The sequence below is a fragment of the Euprymna scolopes genome, chromosome 7 (assembly GCF_053919585.1).
Source record: "Euprymna scolopes isolate OS-2025 chromosome 7, ASM5391958v1, whole genome shotgun sequence".
In the NCBI taxonomy this organism is placed as follows: domain Eukaryota; kingdom Metazoa; phylum Mollusca; class Cephalopoda; order Sepiida; family Sepiolidae; genus Euprymna; species Euprymna scolopes.
The window spans coordinates 153,341,301-153,361,204 of record NC_136488.1 but is presented as its reverse complement, the minus strand read 5'-3'; the positions used below and the strand labels follow the sequence as shown (position 1 = coordinate 153,361,204).

The 19,904-nt window shown below is 35.0% G+C and overlaps 1 protein-coding gene across 2 annotated transcripts in view; it reads right to left on the bottom strand.

Moving 5' to 3' along the window:
- LOC145280197 (putative exonuclease GOR) overlaps positions 1-19,904 on the bottom strand; it is a 210,008-nt gene that overhangs the window by 163,752 nt on the left and 26,352 nt on the right. For both annotated transcript variants that reach the window (XR_013868570.1, XM_080131966.1), the window contains one exon: positions 1,222-1,644. The gene's annotated coding sequence lies outside the window, so the exon portion shown is untranslated. The remainder of the gene's footprint in view (positions 1-1,221; positions 1,645-19,904) is intronic.

Below are 19,904 nucleotides of genomic sequence, written 5' to 3'. Positions count from 1 at the left end.
ATTGCAACATTTATAATGCTTCTCAAAACTATTTCCACCTGGAAAGAAACAAAGATTTTATGCATTAAAATTAAGGATACATAAATTTCCAACATAAATTGTATAAAAATTAGAATGGTCACCATTAAAAATAAATATCAATTATTCTAACCATGATAAAATTGTTATCTACAATTCATTATGAATAGTATGCATTCAAAATTAATTTGAATGAAATAAATGTAAACAATTATATTTTCAATGAATTTTCTTTAAATACTTTAGATATACACCTGAACGATGTTGGGTAAACACGGCTAGTATTATATGTTGAAAGAGAAAAGTATAAAAACAAAGACTTACATTGTTTTGTGGCCAATTTTGCCCAGTGGTAGGAGCAAATATTTTCAAATGTGTTGGAACAGCGAACACAACGTCTTGCATCATCTTGTGAGAAAAAAAAAAGGAGAAAGGGGTGTTTATTTTCATATCTAATCACTGAAAACCATAGAAAATTTATAGAAAAATGTTTTGATATTTACTGGCAAAATACTCTTCGTTTGTTCTTTCAGAATGATAGAATTTTGTATTTCCTGTACCATCAGGACGGGGGAAATGGTTTTCTCGTAGCTCTTTTTCGGTTAATAAATAAGACTCTAATCTGAGATACAATTCAATACCTGCAATAGAAGACAATAAGTTTTGATAAGTAATAGTACATTCTTAAAAACTTAATAAGTAAATATTTTGATTCGTGTTCAAAATTCACCCTAGTTTTAATTTTATAAAAAAAATCATCTTATGCAATTAATAAGAATTCAGAGGTATTACATAAAATTAGAAGTATATAATAATTTAAAAAAAAAAAAAAAAAAAACTGAAAACAGACCTATTATTGAGTAAACAATAAAATATGGCTTCCATAATAATTATATTGGATGACAGCATTTATTTTTGAATAATGAAATATCAATATTTTTACTTTTGTTGAAAAAAAAAAAAAAAAAATTTTTTAATGGAAGCTAGTTTGTGCCAGAATATGTAGAGTAAATTTTGTTTTTAATTTTTTTGTTAAATATCTTGTTATTGTAAAGTCTCATGATATTTTTCTTTCAATAAGAGAAAAAAAATACTGATTTCTAGCTATTTACAAACATATTTAAAGCAAGATAGACAAAAATTACCCCCTCAAAAAAAAAAAAAAAAAAAAAAAAAAAATACTAATAATGAAGGATAACAAACCGGTCAGTTGACGTGTCACTTTCTGCATTATTGGAACTAACGGAAGACTCTTTTCCGGGTGCATTCGGCTAGTTATATTGCGTAATATTTGAATCCTGTTTATAACATTCTCCAAGCTTTCAATATTGAATATACAATTCATAAGTAGTGCGCTCACCTCCGTAGCAGCCTAATGGGAATGAATAATAAAAAGAGGTAAATATATTAAAATTTTCAAATAAAAGAAATGTTATCAATATATTTCTTAAAAACAAACAAAAAATGACATTTTTAATTCATAAAATTCTCAAAATAGCTTACCATTCTAGATGCCATAAGTTGAGAAGTACCATTTTCAATGTACGCCTCAGCAACAAATGTGGTACATATATTGCGGAAATCTTGTGGTAATATTTTGCCTATTAGGTCAGAAAAATACAATTTCTGCAAAGAAAAATAGGTTTTGTTAAAATATGTCAGCACTTATACTCTAATAGTAAGAATTTTTGTTTGTGACATCATTTCAAGAATAAAACGAAGTCACATAAGCATTAAACATGTAAAAGTATAAAATAAACTTTTAACATTTAACAAATGATATCAACCGAAGAGTTAGATTCTTTTTTTTTTTCCCGAGGGTTTCATTTAAAACTAACTTGACAAACACTTGTAATATATACCATCGTATAATAATTAGCTCACTGTGATTAAAAATATTTAAAATGTTTAAATTCAGTGTTATTTCTCGCGGTTGATGGTAGCTAATCGAGCCACAAATGGCTCGTGTTGCCGAGTTCGAATCTATCGACTGGTGTTAATCGTGACACCCTGCACTGGAGATTCCCGAAAGGCTGAAACACTAGTGTCTGTAGGTATTTAATTATTATAGTAAAAAAAAAAAAAAAAATATATATATATATAATTATATGTAAGCCCCTTCAAGAATACTTAAGGATGGCTACTGTCTGTGGAATAACTAACTTTGTGGCGAGGTTCGTATCTCATGACCGGCAGGAATTGTCACAACCTACGCTGATGATTGCATAAGCATTAAACAATAGTGTCTGTAGGTATAAAAAATAATTATTGTTAAATTATATACAAAAAAAAATTCAAGTTGATAAAAATTGTAACATTTTATAAAGTTGAAGAGTTTAAAGACTTAAAAAATATTTCACATTAATCGTTATAAAATATTTTTCTTTATCAAAATGAAACTACTTGATCAATTTACATGAATTTGGGAATATGACGTTTTCCAGTCCATGACGAATACATCAAAGATTTTTCAGTATTTTTTTTAATTATTAGGTTGAATTCTAAATACAAACTAAATATCCATTTCTAAAAACATTAAAATAAAAGCATTATTTAACAAACATTTCAACATAAATATTTTTTTGTTATAAAATATTTTGGCACTTGATGACGAGTGTGGACCCTGCGTAAGCATTGGTCTATTTCACCACAAAAAAACTTTTTTAGGCCCCCCCCCCCCAATCCAAAGAAAATGCCAAATTAATTTTAAACTCCAAATTGTTACACGTACTGACATGGGTTCGACACCATATGATGGCTCGTGACGTCTCTGAGGTATTGATACCATTGATAAATGGTAGTCACATTTAATTCTCATAGACAGCAGCAACAACACCAGTGATCTGTTTAGACCAGACATACACAATTTTTTATAAATTCTTGTAAAGTTAACTTGGAGTTTTCTAAAAAAAAAAAAAAGATCCTTTTTTAATAGATGTCTTCTGACTCTCATGAATTTTGCAGCGAAAAATTTTTGTGTCACGAGATTTTGAGAGTCATCTCCTGATAACAACCCCTACATTGCATCGTAAAGGCAAGTATTTTTCGTTCTTTGAGGAAATTATGAGAAGAATCAAAGTCCTTTGTCCACTTAAATAGTTGCGTAAGTATTTTTATTATAAATGTACAAAAAAAAATATTTAGTATGAAAAATAAAGTAATGAAATAAAATAAATTTGGAATAAAATAAAAATAAATTTAAAATGAAATGAAAACAAGCACAAAATAAAAGTATGAATGAAATTTACTCAAAGAAAAAAGTCAAAACAAAACACGCTCGATTATTGGAGTTTAAAATCAATTTGACATTTTCTTTAGCTTTTTTTAAAATATTTTTTTGGCCTAAAAAAGCAACTTTTCATGGCTAAATAGACCAATGTTTGTGCAAGGTCCACACTCGTCAAGTGCCAATATTTTATTAAAAATAAATATCTATTTATAAAAAGATTAAAAATAAATGAGCAATTTTGCCTCTTTTTTTCTTAGTACTTATACAGTTTAATTAAGACATTAAAAAATGAAAATATCGAAAACAGGTTATATTGTACGTTTCTGTTATGGAAGGAAGTCCTCCGAAAAAAAATTCCACTTAATATCATCAAGTAATTTCTTATTTACAGCGAAAAAACTATTGATACAGAGCAAAAGGTTCGATTTTTAGGAAAAAAGCTAATATTAAAGATGGGATGTAGTGTGGTGCGCTTTAACTGGAGTTATCTCCCCGTAGTGATTTCCAGATGTCTACTTCGAATTGTTAGTTTTAAAATAAAACAATGTAATTAATATAAAATATATTTTAATATTGAAAGTAAGCACTTGATTAAATAAAATAAACGAACAAAATATACATTTTTTGGCAAGACTGTAGTTTAGGTGGAAAAATAATCTCGACCCCTTTATCACATAAAAGGAACTAATTTCCCTAATCACCGGTACGTTACCATGTCAATAATATGGTATTTCAGAAGTTTTTTTGAAAACTTAAAGAAGACCAACTTTTTACTTATTTATTTTAAACCGTTTCACGATCTTTTTTTCACAATATCTTTTTCTCTCATTTTTTACTTCTTTATTTTAAACAACATTTTTTAATTTTAAACAGAACATTTCACGATATCTTAAGCACCTATTTTAGTACGGTAACAAAAATCACGTGATTCAATTTTTAATTAAAAAAAATATTGTTTAAACTTAAACTTTAAAAAGTCTGATAATTATTTCTATTTATGTATTGTTTATCATTAAGGTACTAGTGCAGAGAGTGATCCGGACGTAAATAATAACGTTATTATTTAAAAAGCCATTCTTAACATGGGGAAGGGAGGGTGTTTTGTGCCTATTCTATACTTTAACCTTACAATTGAATAATAATAATAAAAAAAAAATATAAAACTTTAATTAAACTTGGAAATACGATTTAAAATTAGCGCGGATCACTCTCTGCACTAGCACCTTCATTAAAAAAAGTATTCATTGTGTACAAAAAAAAACAACAACAAAAAAAAAACGGAACATATAAGACATTTAAATATGAATAGAACTTTTCATAATTGTAACACCTTTTTTTATTTTAATTAAACGCAATATAAATAGAAGTTTTTCGTAAGTTGTTTTCAAAAACAACTTCTGAAATACCTATATTATTGTTTATATATTATTGACATGGTACCGGTGATTAGGGAAATTAGTTTCTTTTATGCGATAAAGAGTTCGAGATTATTTTTCCACCTAAACTACAGTTCTAAGATATTGAATTAAATCTAAAAAAAAACCCCACCTTGTTTGTACAAAACATAAATTAATTAGTCCAAAACCGAGTGATTCTGGCGTTCGCAGAATGCAATAAACTACATTTTGTAAACACGAAAATTACGAAGGCCCAAAATATGTCATGTAATTAAAAGTTCTTTTATTTTTTTGATTCGTTTTAAAATTGTAAACAAATCAAAACGGCCTTTTCAAGGTATTCACATTAAAACAAAATGATCGGACGAACGAATAATATATTTAAAAAAAAAATGACCAAAACCAACAAACGAAACCTGCGTATGTTAAAATAAAAAAAAAACACGTGCGTGTTTTAAATTACTAATTGTTAATTTAGATATTCACAGTAAAAATGAAATAACCAAAATACTTACAATCTTGTGGGTGTTGTCTGTAAACATTTTAAAGTAAGTTTAAAATGCAATGAAACATTTAAACATCAGATCTTTACGTTATGGTTTAAATTTATATCCGAGCTCGCCAGTATCTGGCCAAACGTGGTCAGAAAGTTTTTTTCCCGCGTAAAAGGATAAAGGATTAAACCCTTATCCTCGAGTGACCTCTTAGCCTTGATGCCTATGTAAAAAAAAAAAAAAAAAAAATCCATGATGGCTGATTTCAACGTGCTCTCATAAAAGCATGTTTTTTCCGCTGTAAAAAAAAAAAAAAAAAAAATCTACTCCATAAAATTAAGTTAAATTTTTTTTCGAATACGAATACGTGCAATATAAACATTTTTTTTCGATATTTTCATTTTTTAATGTCTTGATTAAACCGTACAAGTACCGACATTTTAAATGACAAGAAATATTTTTCATCAAAAAAGAAAACTAAAAGAAAGCGGTTCATTTCTTTGTGTGTGTTATGTAGTTTTTAATGCTTTTTAATTGATCTAAAAAATTAAGTTTTCACGAGCGGTTTACAAAAACATTTATGATTTTTGTTCTTTTTTATGGGGGTGGGATGTAGAACTCGTGTAGTTTAACTCTTGCTTCTGAAGTTTAATTAACCGTTTTTCCGTAAGTAAGGTGCCGACGTTTACTGAGTAAAATACCGTTTAATATTTCACAAAAATTCTGTTTACATTGGATAGGGGGCGGTCGAGGGGCTGGGGTGGTGGTGGTGGCCGTTGCCATATCAAACGAAATTAGACTGCAGGATTAATGAAATTAGTGGGTTGTCAGTTGAAAGATGAATATTATGAAAGGATTAGACACAATTTGAATTCGCATAAGGATAATTTATGGTTAGATTTTGCAACTATTGCCTCACAATTTCATGTGCAGCTACCTTTACAGAGAGTATCTATTATCTTTTGAGACAGCTTCCAGGCCAACTATGTCCATGCCTTTTTCTTATAAATTCTATCTTATACAGCGTTTCTTTTGTTAAAAAATAGATGCTATGTTGCATTTAAAAAAAACTTGCATTTTTATGAAATGAGCTATAAATGATATTAGTTTCAACATGTATGCTATTGTTGCTTGTCCTAAAAACAAACCTCTATTAATACTACTACTTATGATGATAATTATATCCTCCCAAACTGTTGGATATGGTAGACTTTTTAGCCTGTTGATTTAGAATAAGTGGTTTATGCACAATTGATGGTTGAATATGGTTAAATTTGTGCGTATTTTTGCACTAAATACTAGCCACTATAATTCCCTAACTGTGCATTGACTGTGTACTATTAGTTTGCTGTATCTTTATTATAACAAAGTCCATACAGAATTTAAGTCAGATTGGCACAGTAGTTTCCAAGAAAAAGTGGAACAGACAGTGACTAAAATAAATATAATATAGATGTAATTGCACAAAATTTGACATAAACTTTAAAATACTGAATACAATTAAAGAATATCTATTATTTTGATTACTATTCTCATCTCCACAATATTTCGGTTGATGTAAGCAAGGTTAAGTCTAATTAGTACCAGATGGGTGATCATTTGAGAATACCAGGCGCTGTATGTAGGACATTGACACTTTCTGCAGCTCCTCCATCCCACTTGGCCTCCAGCTATCTCAACTCTGTCCTGCTGCTGGATCGGGCTGGTTGAAACGAGAGTAAGGCTGGCTCTACATAAACCATTTTCACTTTAAACTCCCAGTGCGAGACCTGCATCATCCATAGGATGATCAGATAGTCTTTGTCGTTGGGTGATCATTTGGGAATACCAGGCGCTATATGTAGGAAGACTTTGATACCTCCCTACAAGAGCTACAAAAACTTAACATCATCTCCCCTGATGAGGATATACATGCGACTGGGAACCGCTTTTGAATTTAATATTCCCATGAAACTTCCTCCTTTTCTCAATTCGTTATTCATGAGGGAGTAGAAGTGTTAATCTTTGTTATTTTTACTTATTATTGCCTGTAGTGAAGATTGAATTCTCAACTGTTGTTTAGAATTAACAAATGCCTCATCTGTTACTACCTGGTCATGTCTGATGGAATGTGAACAATCTACCCTAGTTTATAAATAATGGGCTCAGTTTGAAATTCTGTATAGATTCTTGGGTTCAAAATAAGAATTCCCAAGTTCCTAATAAAAACTTCTAACAAGCCTTTAATCTAAATTATTCCCCTCATTCACACAAACCTTTCGGTGACAACTACTCTAAAACCAAATATTGTTTAATAAATGAGTTGGGACTTTTTTTTTCTATAGTTCAACTTTATAGATTATTTTGCGCGAAAGAGTTATCCAATTGCATCTTTTCTCTTCCGACATTGGTTGCAACTTCGATTGCCATAGTTACAACTAATGCATTTATAATCCTCTCGGGTTATTTCCCTTGCCTTAGGAGTTGAATTTAAAAAAAATCGAAAACACTGAGAATTAGATTATTTGAAATAATATGGAAATAAGTTATTTCCATATCTGCTACATAATGAATTTAGTTTGTTTATTTTTCAATAAAATATATAGTTAGCATTTAGTAGACTATTTTTTTTTGCTTCAGTATTTGTTTTTAAAATATATTTGAAAATTCAAGTTAGCTATAAAAACGGTACATTTCAACAAAAAAGAAAAAAAACTGATACTTATGGCGAATGCGGTCTGTGCTAAAATAACGTTATTGTTTAGAAACACATTCTTAATATGGAGAGGAGACAAAAAAAAAACTATTCTGTAATTTCGTCTCATAGTTTAATAAACAGGATATCGTAAAAATTGAATTTAACTTGAAAATCCTAATCGACCGTCAACTCAAGGCGAAAATTATTAAAATGTAAAAGAGATGGGGATTACTTTGTTGATATAATAAAGAGACATTGGAAAATTGGAATTTTGCGTACAAAAAAAACAAACAAAAAACAGCTAATCAGAATACGCATTTACTTGCTTATAATCAACCAATCAGAATGATTGTAGTATGTATAAAAAATCAAGATGGCGGCTCCCGGTGAATTTGCCCTGGATAATGACCAGCGCCACAAGCCCAAGGGGGTCATAGAGGCTGTTAATGGTGGACAAAACACCTCTGCGTGTGTAGGGTTTCCTTTCTGAGGAAACATTGAAGGTGAAGCAGTCACTTATAGGGTCCCAATCGAGCCCTAGACTGCGTTGGACAGGCAACACATCCACATCAAGGTTCAAATCCCTGATGTCACTGGCGAGGTCCTCAGTGGGGAAGGCATCCAGAACCTCCTTGTGGTTGGAGGCTATTTTGTGCAATTTCAACTGACTTCTTCAGGACTGTACGGGTTTCCCTCAGCAAGGAAATGGCATCCGCTGCAGTAGGGACTGATTTTAGTCCATCATCCACGTAAAAGTCTCTGCGCACAAATTGGTTAACTGCAGGGCTGCAATCGAGGTGTTCTCCAACCGACTTCCTGAGGCAGTATGTTGCCACTGCGGGTGAAGGACTGTTGCCAAATACATGGACTTTCATCCTATATTCAATAACTTCCTTGTTGGGGTCATTGTCCTTATGCCATAAGAACCGCAGAAAATTCCTGTGCTCCACTGCCACAAGAAAACAGAAAAACATTTGCTCAATATCAGCCATAAATGCCACCGCCTCCCTGCAAAAACGAACCAGTACTCCTATGAGGCTGTTGTTGAGATCCGGTCCAGTTAGAAGAACATTGTTTAATGATACTCCGTGGTGTTGTGCACTGGAGTCGAAGACAACCCTTATTTTGTTTGGCTTTTTGGGATGGTAAACACCAAACATTGGCAAATACCATCTCTCCCTCCTCGTCCTTGAGTGGTGGAGCAATCTCTGCTTGATTGTTATCAAACATTCTCTGCATGAAAGAGTTGAAATCTTTCTGGAGCTGCGGTCTTTTCTTGAACTGCCGGGTCAAAGAGTTGAGATGACTCACTGGTGGCTGTCGGTTGTTAGGGAGTCGTAGCCGGGATGGTTTGAGTGGGAGAGGCGCCACCCAGCTGCCCTTGTCGTTCTTCCTTACTCCCTCTTCCATTAGATTGAGGAAGATTGTATCCTCTATGGAGTAGGCCAGTTGTTCATCTGCCTTGGTCAGCCGGAATACTGAGTTACCCAACTTAGTCTTGTGATGTTGCTCCGTGGTTTGTAATGCGTTGGGGCAAGGCTCAAAGTTTGTTGGTCGGCTCCTTCCCTGGGTGTTGGTGAGGAAGGTGCTCACAGTATCAGGTTTGTGGGTGCGACCAAGGCACACATTGCCCACTATCACCCAGCCCATGGCTAACTTCTGAGCGTAAGGCGCGTTGCGAGGGCCATTGACTTGGGAGTGGACCTTGTGTACGTCAATGATGTCGCGGCCCAGTAGCAGCAGGATAGGGGCTTCATGATCCAACTCCGGAATTTTCTTTGCCAGGAATCTTAAATGTTCATGATGGCGCGCGGTTTCGGGTGTAGGAATTTCGGAACAGTTGTTGGGCACCTCTGCACATTCAATGAGTGTAGGAAGAGGGAAACTGGCACGTCCATCCAACGATTCAATTCGGTATCCCTGGATTCTCCTTCCGACCATCTCCATTACACCTGCACATGTTCTGAGGAATAAGATAAAGATGGACCATGGATGTTGAATAAGTCGAAAAATTCAGGGTGAGCAAGTGATTTATTGCTATGTTCGTCAATAATGGCATACATCCTTTGTCCTTCGTATCTTTGTCCCTCAGGGTATACATGGACCAGACAAATCTTTGAACAGGATTTGGCGAACAAGTTATCACCACAAACCTGTGTGCAGTGGGTTGCAACACTACTATTCTCCCCGCCATGAGTTTGCATGGCTCCTGACGTTGGAGCTTGTATATCAGGTTCGGGGTGAAGAGCAGCGTTGTGACTGTCATTTCCGCAATCAGAGCACCTCAGTTGGGATTGACAATTTCGATTGGTGTGACCGGGAGAACAGCATCTGAAGCAAAGGTTGTTTTGTCTTAGATAGGCCTGTCGGTCGGGAAAGGGTTTCTTTCTAAAAACCCGGCAGCTGCGAAGAGGGTGAGGCAGATTGTGGATGGGGCACGTTTCCTTTACGCTCCTGGGTGCAACTTGAGTGTTATGTACGGAAATCTCTTTCTGTGCTGAGGCTCCGAATCTGTCCATCTTCTCTGAAGACCAGGTGGTAGGCGTTAGACGAAAACTAGGGTCGTTCTTGTCCTCCGCTTGTTGCTCGATAAATTTTGCGAACACGAAGAATGGGGGAAAAGGTACTTGGTGTCTTCGTTTGTAGGCAGTGCCATGGGAAGTCCACTGGTCCTGCAGTGTGGGAGGAAATTTCTCCACTATTGGCCTGATGCCACGCGCAGTATCCAGGAGGGCAAGCCCAGGGAGATCACCGTCATCTTTGGCAGCCTGGAGTTCGAGGAGGAGGTCGCTTAACTCCCGTAGCCAGTAGTAGTCCCTGGTCACTCTTGGGAACTTGTTCAGCCTTTCAAGGAGGGAGTCTTCTATGGCTTCTGGGGACCCATAGCACTTCTCTAAGCGCTTCCATATTTCTTGTACACCCTTCTCTGGATAATTGATGTAGACTGTCCTCAAGCGGTTTGCATGTGCAGCAGAGGCAGACCCGAGCCAATTTACCAGCAGGTCCATTTCCTCACTTGCTGTCAACCTCATGTCGAGGATGGAATTGCGGAAAGAGGTTCTCCACGCCCTGTAATCTTTGGCTTTGTCCAAAAACTTCAGCATACTTGAATGGAGAAGCTCTCTCCTCGCAAAGTACTGCATCAACTGCCGAGAGTGGTCAGGAATATTTTCTCTGCTGCTTTCTGTATGCGGCTGTGCGTTTGCATGGGAGTTAACGAGGTTGCTCACATTTCTATACGGTCCAGATGCTGGAACGGGAAGCTGTGTGAGTAGAGGAGTTTCAGGAGGAGGTATAGCAGGAGTTTGTGCTGGTTGCAAGTGGCTGTGTATCGTCAAACCAGCAACATACTCTTCGTGCACTGCATGGGGTCAGCAGGGGTCCGGTCGACGTGAAGAAAGTCAGATCCTCGTTCACTGTTGGAGACATGCTCCTTGAAGGTCTGAACTGCAGCTTCTTTGATTGCAATCTCCTTAGCAGCCTGTAGGGCCCTCTCTTCAGACTCCATTTTAATCCTAGCTTCTCGTAGCTGGTTTTCTCTTTCTACAAAGAGTAGACTGGCTTTAGCCATCTCGAGTTCAGCTCGAGCGACCAAGGCCTTTGAAGAAGCAAAGGAGACTCTGGAGTGCGCTTTGCTTGAGGTGGATTTTCCTGCGATAGCGTTGTGGTCTGGGGCTAAAATCGACAAAGAGTGAAGAGGTTTGGTGCGAGACGAGTCTGCGAATGAGAGCAGGTCTAGTTGGCGTAAACCAGAAGAGCGGTCGAATAGCGAAGCCTCAAAACTGGAATCACGTCAGCCGAGGGAAAAGGCGGTCCTACTACGTTCCCTTATGCCACGTGGAGACAATGGGTTTTTTACTGTGCTGTCCTCGGCAAAATGCCTGTCGACACCTTGTTTTAGACAGCCAGTTAACTCAAACCCACCAAAAAACAAACAGACACATTTCGTTAGGGGAAAGTACGAGTATTTATTGCTGAATTAGGTAAAAAAACCTGAAAATAAAACAGAAATAACAAGGTATGAGTTTACTGTGACGGAAAGGACATGTATGCATTAAGAGAGCGGGCTGCATGTAACTAGGCAAAGAGGAGAAAGATTGATAGAAATCTTGCACGACCGTGTCGATATTGGCGTAGATGTAGGGAATGGTAAACTGTTCTAGACATGATAGAATATACTTAGATAAAATAATGTTACTGCAATGAGTAAAGAGATTGGAAGGCATGAAAAATAAACGAACATGAGAACTTATCTAGCAACAAATGAGAAAACTATAAGATAAAAAAGGGAAGGAAGATTATTAGAAAGGCAAGGAAAACAAACAAATAAATTTAAATCCTTAAGTGAAGAAATAATATTAGGTGAAACCGCGAGAAAGCACAGGCATAATCGTTCACGGTTGATAGTTTAAAGGCTTCCAAATCCCTTTCAACTGGTAGTTCACGAAATAAAGAACTTATTGCTCGCCTCCCTATGAGGGAGAACTTGACTCAAGGTCGGTTCAATGTGGGGGGAAAACCAGTTTCCCAAATGGGGGCGCTCGACCTAGCGGTTATCCTTTACGGAGATGGTCCCGACGTCCGCCTCGTTCTGAGTTCGGGGAGAGTCCGTCTGACGTAGGCGGTGTGGAGGCAGAAAATTACCCTAACCCTAAAATATGCGATATGTCACAGACAGATGCTTTTACAAATATTGTGAAACAAATCACAGAATTTTACAGGGTTAACTAACCACGTGGAACTATTCTAATCATGTGGACTGTTTTTTTTGTTTTTAAATTATTTGAACTGTTTATTTTGTAAAATTCCAATTATTTGAACTGTTGAATCATCAGAAATTTGAACTGTTTAAAATAAAAAAAAATAAAAAATTCTAATTATTGGAACGGGTTTCTTTCTCCTTAAGTTAACAACTGGGCACTTTATTGAAGGGGTAATTTTCTGCCTTGACACCGCCTACGTGAGACGGCCTCTCCCCGATCTCAGAACGAGGCGGACGTTGAGACCATCTCCGTAAAGGTTATCCGACCTAGCCAACAAATATAGTTGCAGAGAACCGAAATGCTAAAGGAATTCAGCATACTTCAAATATTGCCCCAATAAGAATAACGTCAGTCTAAATAAATTGCTTATTACATGAAAGCACATTATTCTATGAGTAGAAGAGTAAATTCAGTTTAAACAATACAAAGAAAAACTTAAATTTAAACCTACCCAGTTATGTTAGCGGCATGAGGAGCGAGAAATCAACACCTTTTGTGCTGGCAGGCGAACTGAAAGAGCGTGGATTCGAAAGGCCCGCCAACAAGTGGCTGAAGTCTCATTGATGAGAATCGATAAACAGAGTAATTTTTCCATAAAATTAACCAAAACAATACCTAAAGTTCCTTAAATAGAGATATAGCGTGAAAGAAAGGAGAAAGAATAAAAAAAAAAAGGGAAAGTTTAAGATAACGTCACAGCAAACGAGAAGTCAAAAGTACGGTGACAAGTAAAATATGTCCCCAATAAAAAAGGTCCTTTTGCAAAACATGACACAAGTGGCAAAGACATAAAATGATATGTAATAGTCTAAAAACGTAAAACCTCCCCAAAAACAATATACTGTAAGAAATTTCTTCCCTACACACCCAATGTCCTCCTCCCTGCAGATAGCAAATGAAATTCCACAAACAAAAGCCATACCTTTTAAAACTCAAATTTTATTCAAGATGTATCAGTAAATGAAAGTTCTTTGGTTCACAGTAAGTCCCTTGCAAAAACAGTGGCTGAATTTGCTATCCATACGTAGTGGAGCCTTTAGTTATGATTCCTCTGTGGGAATGTTAGTTTGGGGTTTCCTTAAACGGATGTCCATGGTGAACACGGCGTGAATGTTTGTCACCCAATATGGCATATTTTAGGACCTCGTGGTCTCTGGAAGAAATAGGAATAATTTCCTATAATCAAATATATCAAGCCGAACACTGTAGAATATCCACATTGGGTAACATAAGTTCAGCAATTATGTTGTCTCTGTATTTAGAGAAATGTCCTTCGTCCACCCACTGCATGGTGTCCAATGAAGGTAAAATCCTGGCACTCTATAACAGAGCACCGCTGTGAGTCTTTACAGTTCTGTGTTCATTGTTTGAGTTGAAAAATAAAAGCACGTGTAACAAAATTAGCGCCAAACTGGCGCATTCAAATTGAACCAATCAAAGACCGTCTAGCAAATCATGTTAGGCGGGCAAACAAAATGGCGTTGATTATGGAATTTCTCACAATAGATAATTTATCTGACATAGTAAATAGGAAAAAAATGGTTATCTGCTTTAAGAGGCAAGAATGGTCCGAAAATGAGGGATCATTGTATGTTAAATTTATGTGAAACTGATCTTTCATTCCAAATTTTTTTTTTTCTTTCTGTCAAATTTTTCAATATATTCATATATAGTTGCATAAAAATAGGATTTCAAACCTTTTGGAGAGTGGCGAGGCAAATTGTTAATCCATAATAATGTCCTGCAATAATTTTATCTATTACGTCTTAATATGCAAATTTGTTTTTTTAATATACGGCAACAGTTTGAAGAGCATTTGTGATCAAAATTGTTGATTGTTTTTACTTCTGATTTGTGGTGCAATGGGGAAAATAGCTTTTAATTTTATGAATTCTAAAACCCAAAACCTGCTTTCACTACCAATGTTGAAACCGTTTTCATCATAATCTAGTAGGGAGGGTAATGTCAGACGTTCATAAGAACAACATATTTATTAACTGCAAAGAATTTTCCTTACATCGGAGTTTTCATAAGCAGAATTTCTTTCCAAGAATTTTCCATCTGTGAAATGTTACCACAGAAATGCTTCCGTATGGGTTACAACTTAGTCGTCTTCACGTTCAATGTCAACAGACATATTGTCATAAATAACTACTTTTATTAATTTTATTTATCATTTTCAATTCGTGCACAGTGCCTTACAACTTACAATCTATTCATTAACCCTTATCTTGAGCTTTGATACGTACTGACTCTTCAGTAACAAATAAACGCATTACACATTAAAGTTTTCTATTAATTTCAGACATGATTATATAAACATTTATTGATTTCATTAATAATGATTCACTGGAGGAGATAATTGTAGAATTTAAACTAAGAAATACCCCCTCCCACAGCAATTTACTTTTAAAGGATGCGAAAATAAAAATTTTCATGAAATGTTTTAGATTTATCAAATAAGTAATAAATATTGTTTTAAATCTAATATTTTTGGTGTGTGTGTGTAAGTTATTGATTTCAAATGCTCATGAAATGCTCTAGATATCAACAGTACTTAGCTACTAAAAAGAATGAGCCACCAACGAAAAAAAAGGTGGGCTCTGCATTCTAATTTCATTGACTATATATGCCAGCTAGACCAAAATATGAAAAAAAGCTAGAACTGGCAAAAAGTAAAACTATAATGTGCAGAATATCTGGAAAAGAAACAGAAAAGCTTGGAAAATGTTCAATAAATTCTAAAATTACAATAAGAAAACGGACACATCACATGGAAATGAAAAAAACCCCAAAAAACAAGATTGTGTAGCAGTTAACGAGTAGTACAATAATTCCTAGTACTTGAGGAAACCAAGCTAACTTGAAAAGACTGGTAAAGCATTTAAGGTTTTTGTCAAATTTGTTCACAACCAAATAATTGAAACCAAGAAATAATGAGACTGAAAAGTTTAAAAGACTGTCAAGCAGATACAAGAAATGAATGGTGTTGATACTTACTCATATAAAACAATATTTAAGACAAAAGTTGATTAAAAACTAACCAATTTTGTTAAGTAGTCCTAAAATGTGGTCACAGGATGACCTTGACTATGTGAATGACATTTCAAGGTTTTCTCCTGTAGAATTAAAAAGTACTCCATGAGGAAACCAGACCATAACATCAAGTGAAACACACTAATCACAAAATGACACCGACTTACAATCACTATTAAAAAAGTCATGCACTCTCAAATTAAAATTCTCTGTTTATGAATCAGATATATACTATTAGAAAAGTTAAACCACCAGACACAATAAATTTGCAAGAGGCTGAAAAGACAGTATGCCACATTTGATATAATTTTCTTGCATGGATAGATAGTGCATATAAAGCGTTAGTACAGAAAAAAAAAATAGTGGATATATTTGCCTCTGTCCATAGCAAACTTTTGTCTATTTCCCAAGACATATTTTTAGCTTCTAATGGATGGACATTGATGGCAAAATATTTTTATGGTTGTACACCATCTTTCTAGATCTGCACAATTGGTTTATAAAATGCTTGGAACATTGTGCTTCTAACTCAATTTTAAATCAGGACATTGCCACCCACCCCCACTTTTTTTTGTTTAGTCTTTGCAGGTGGGTATGCCGACATGTATCAAGGTTGAATTTGGGTCAAATACTTTGACGGTTCCACTTCACTCATAAAATGGGGTGTCTATTCCGAAAGCTGTTCTTACCATGGCGAGGTTGGTCATGTCTATTCCATACAACGTTCTTAACACGAAGAGATTAGGGATGTCTATTCCAAAATATGTTCTTAACGTTAGGACGTTGGGGATTGACCAACAACAACCGTAGTTGATTTTTTTATGAAGAGAGGGCATGCATCCCACTGGGCAACACCGGTTAACAAGTCCTGCTAGTGATCAATGTGGTCAAGCAATGTGAACTCTGGTCTGTACCAAAATGATCAAACATAGTTATAAACATGATTGAAAACATAACCTCCTCGGTGTAGGTAAAAACAGCTATAATTTTGTGACGAGTCATATTGGTAGAATATAAATGACTCTACATGAGAAATATCAAGATTTAACAAACAAATCTGTTAAGTTATACAGAATATTGAAGCAGTATTACAGAAAATGTTTGAAAAAAAAAAAAAAAAAAAAAAAGTTTTATTTTCTACAAATATTCTTGACTCTGAAATAGACTATAGATATCCAGTCCAATATAATAAAGAATTTAATTGGAAATAAAATATTTGTATGTTAATTGATTTGGGGTTCTGCTAGGGTTTTAAGTAACTCATCATGTTGTATTTGAATGATTGTCAGCCATCTTTAAATATGGCTGGCGTTCTCGCACATGCACAAGATTTATGCTTGTGAAAAATAGTATAATGTTCAGGAGTCTGACATTCATTTGGCACCATCTTTTTTTCCGCAAAAGGTCACAGAATCAAAAATCTAAAAGGATTTTGACCTTTGGGCCCATAGAAATAGCATAGTCCATATTTTGCATAAGTATCAAAAATATACATTAAAGAAAAATGGAGAGTGTAAGGAGATTATATAGCGATATAATTACAAATATTTTCGCTTTAAAAACATATTTTATGAAGTTTTAGAGGTTTTGATTAAATACGGAATGTCCAAAGCATTTTAATAGAATGTGCTTTGGTGAACTTCAAGCACTCAACATTAATATCACTCGACTAAACCGACAAGCAGCAACATCCCACCCTTACACTATAGAGATCCCTAGATGTTGAAAATCCTTTTGCTCAAATAGTTTCTTCCTTCAAACTTTAAGACTCTGAAATTCCCTCCCAGGTTCCTGTTTTCCTGACTGTACACACATGCACAAGTTCAAGTGTAATGTGAACAGACATCTGACTGTTCAACTCCCTACGAATTTGATTGCACAAAGTAGCCTCTTATGTCAAATTGGCACTGTGCCTTGTTTTGGAGACTTCATTGTAATCCCAAAGTTATAGAAGCAGTCTGTTGATCAGTCATAAAAATTTAGAAGAAAAGATGAAGAAGGTTACATCTGAAGAACCATCAGGTATCGTTGCAGCAATGTTTAATCATAGTAATCCAAAATGATAAAATAAACAAAACGGATTTTAAGATTTTGGTAGAAGAGTGTGAAAAAAATAATTTTTTTGGGGGGGAAAAGAAAAAGAATGAATTTTAACTGAAAGGGAAAGGATGTATTTATGCAAATTAAACTCCAAACAAAACAAACATTTTTATATATATATATATATCTTTAAATAAGATACGCGGAAAATTCTCCAGAGCTCTTTCGGCTATCACTCATCAGGAGGAAATCGATAGCGTAACAAAATATTATCTCAAAAGTTTAGAGAGTTCTAAAGGGGAACTATTGAATGTGCCAAAAGTATGGGGACAAACTAAAATTAAATTTATTTTCGTTTAAAAACGATTAAAATATTGGCATGAGGGGAGAAAAAAAAAAAAAGTGGAACACCTTGCTTATGGATTTTGGGGAGATCATACATTCTGGGACGTTGTGATCCAGAGGGTCTAATCCTGTCATAGACGTCCTTGCAAAAAACATTCTTTTTAATTAGTTCAAGTAGACGCCTTTGCATTTTGACTTCGTTCTTGACGGATAATACTTGCAAGAACAATAAGCAAGTTGTTCCATACTGTTGGATGAGACTATACGTATATGTACCGACATGCTGTATGGTGGTCGCCTGACCGCTCCATGGTTTTCTAAAGAGATTCTTGTTGAACTCGTTTTAATGTGTACAAAATCTGTGGAGTTTAGTTTTTGTGATATCATGTATTGTCAGGTTGACGGCGTTTCAATGGGGAGTCCGTTGGCCCCAAGTTTAGCGGATATTTTTGTTGGATATTATGAATCCATTCTGTTTAACTCTATAACAAAACCCACTACATATTTCAGATATATGTTGACAACACTTTTACTATTTTTCCATCGCAAGGTAAAGCGTCAACATTTTTAATAGGTTGAATTCTTTGCATGGGGCTCTAACTTTCACTATGGGAAGTGAGAAAGATAATTCACTTCCCTTCTTGGATGTTCTTGTCGAACGACAACGGGTGGATGTGGGTGGGGGTCTTTCTCACTACAATTTGTAGGAAGCCGACATTTACTGGCCTATATGTGAACTGGTTGTCTTTTTTACCAGTACATAGAGCCCTCATGATTTGTTCACCTAACAGACTAGAGGCCGAACTCGATAAGATCAGGGAAATATTCATCAATAATGGTTATCCTGTTGACCTTATTGATGACTGTATTTTCAAAAAGGCTGCGGATTTTAAATCCCTTAAAATGTTTCGACCTTTGAAATGCCCGGTTTATTTAAAATTACCGTGGATTGGGGATAAGAGTAATAGACTTTTCAAACAGATTCGCAGAAGTATTTACCACTGCTTCTATTCTGTGTTGTTGCTTTTGGTATATACTACGAGACCTGTTTTTCCTTCTTTTCACAAGGATAGTTTGCCTTACATCCAAAATAGCAATATTGTGTATCAATTTAAATGCCAGGGCGATGCTGGTTATGTTGGGCGAACATCCTTGCATCTTTTGACTTGTATAAACCAGCACGTTCCATCTTAGATCAGACATGGGAGGATGGGATCTGGTAGTCTCCCTCCTTCTGCAGCCTTGGACTCTGCTATTGGCCAGCATTTGGTTGACAATCCGTGCTGTGCTGATAGATATAAAATCGAATGGTTCAAGGTGCTACATACAGCGGACTCCAGAAACCATTTAAACATTTTGGAGTCTGTCTCTATCGCGGTGCGTAAACCTTCTTTATGCGGGCAAAAAAGAAACAGCGAACGCATTGTTTCTCTTTGGGGTACTTTGAATCTTTTCTCCCGCCTTTTTTTTTTTTTTTTTCTCCCCTCGTTGTGCCTATAAAGTTTAATTTTACTTTGTCCCCGTACTTTTGACACATTCAATAGTTGCCCATTAGAACTCTTTCAACTTTCGAGATAATCTTATTTTGTTACACTATCAATTTCCTCCTAATGAGATGATAGCCGAAAGAGCTCTAGAGAATCTTCCACATATTTTATTTAAAGCTTTATACAAATTTTGTACCTCCAAACATTTAAATATATAAATTTTATTTAGAAAAAAAATAATTTTCATCACGGTGAATAAGTCAAGACTCAGTGATTGTCTCCTGTCTGTGTCAAAAGCACTAAATTATTTTTATTTTTTATGAAAATTCTATTTGATTATTTTTCATAATTTTCGGTGTACAGCATTACTTTTCAATAATAAGTAAGTACCTCATACATTTTTGATGCTATGTTTAGA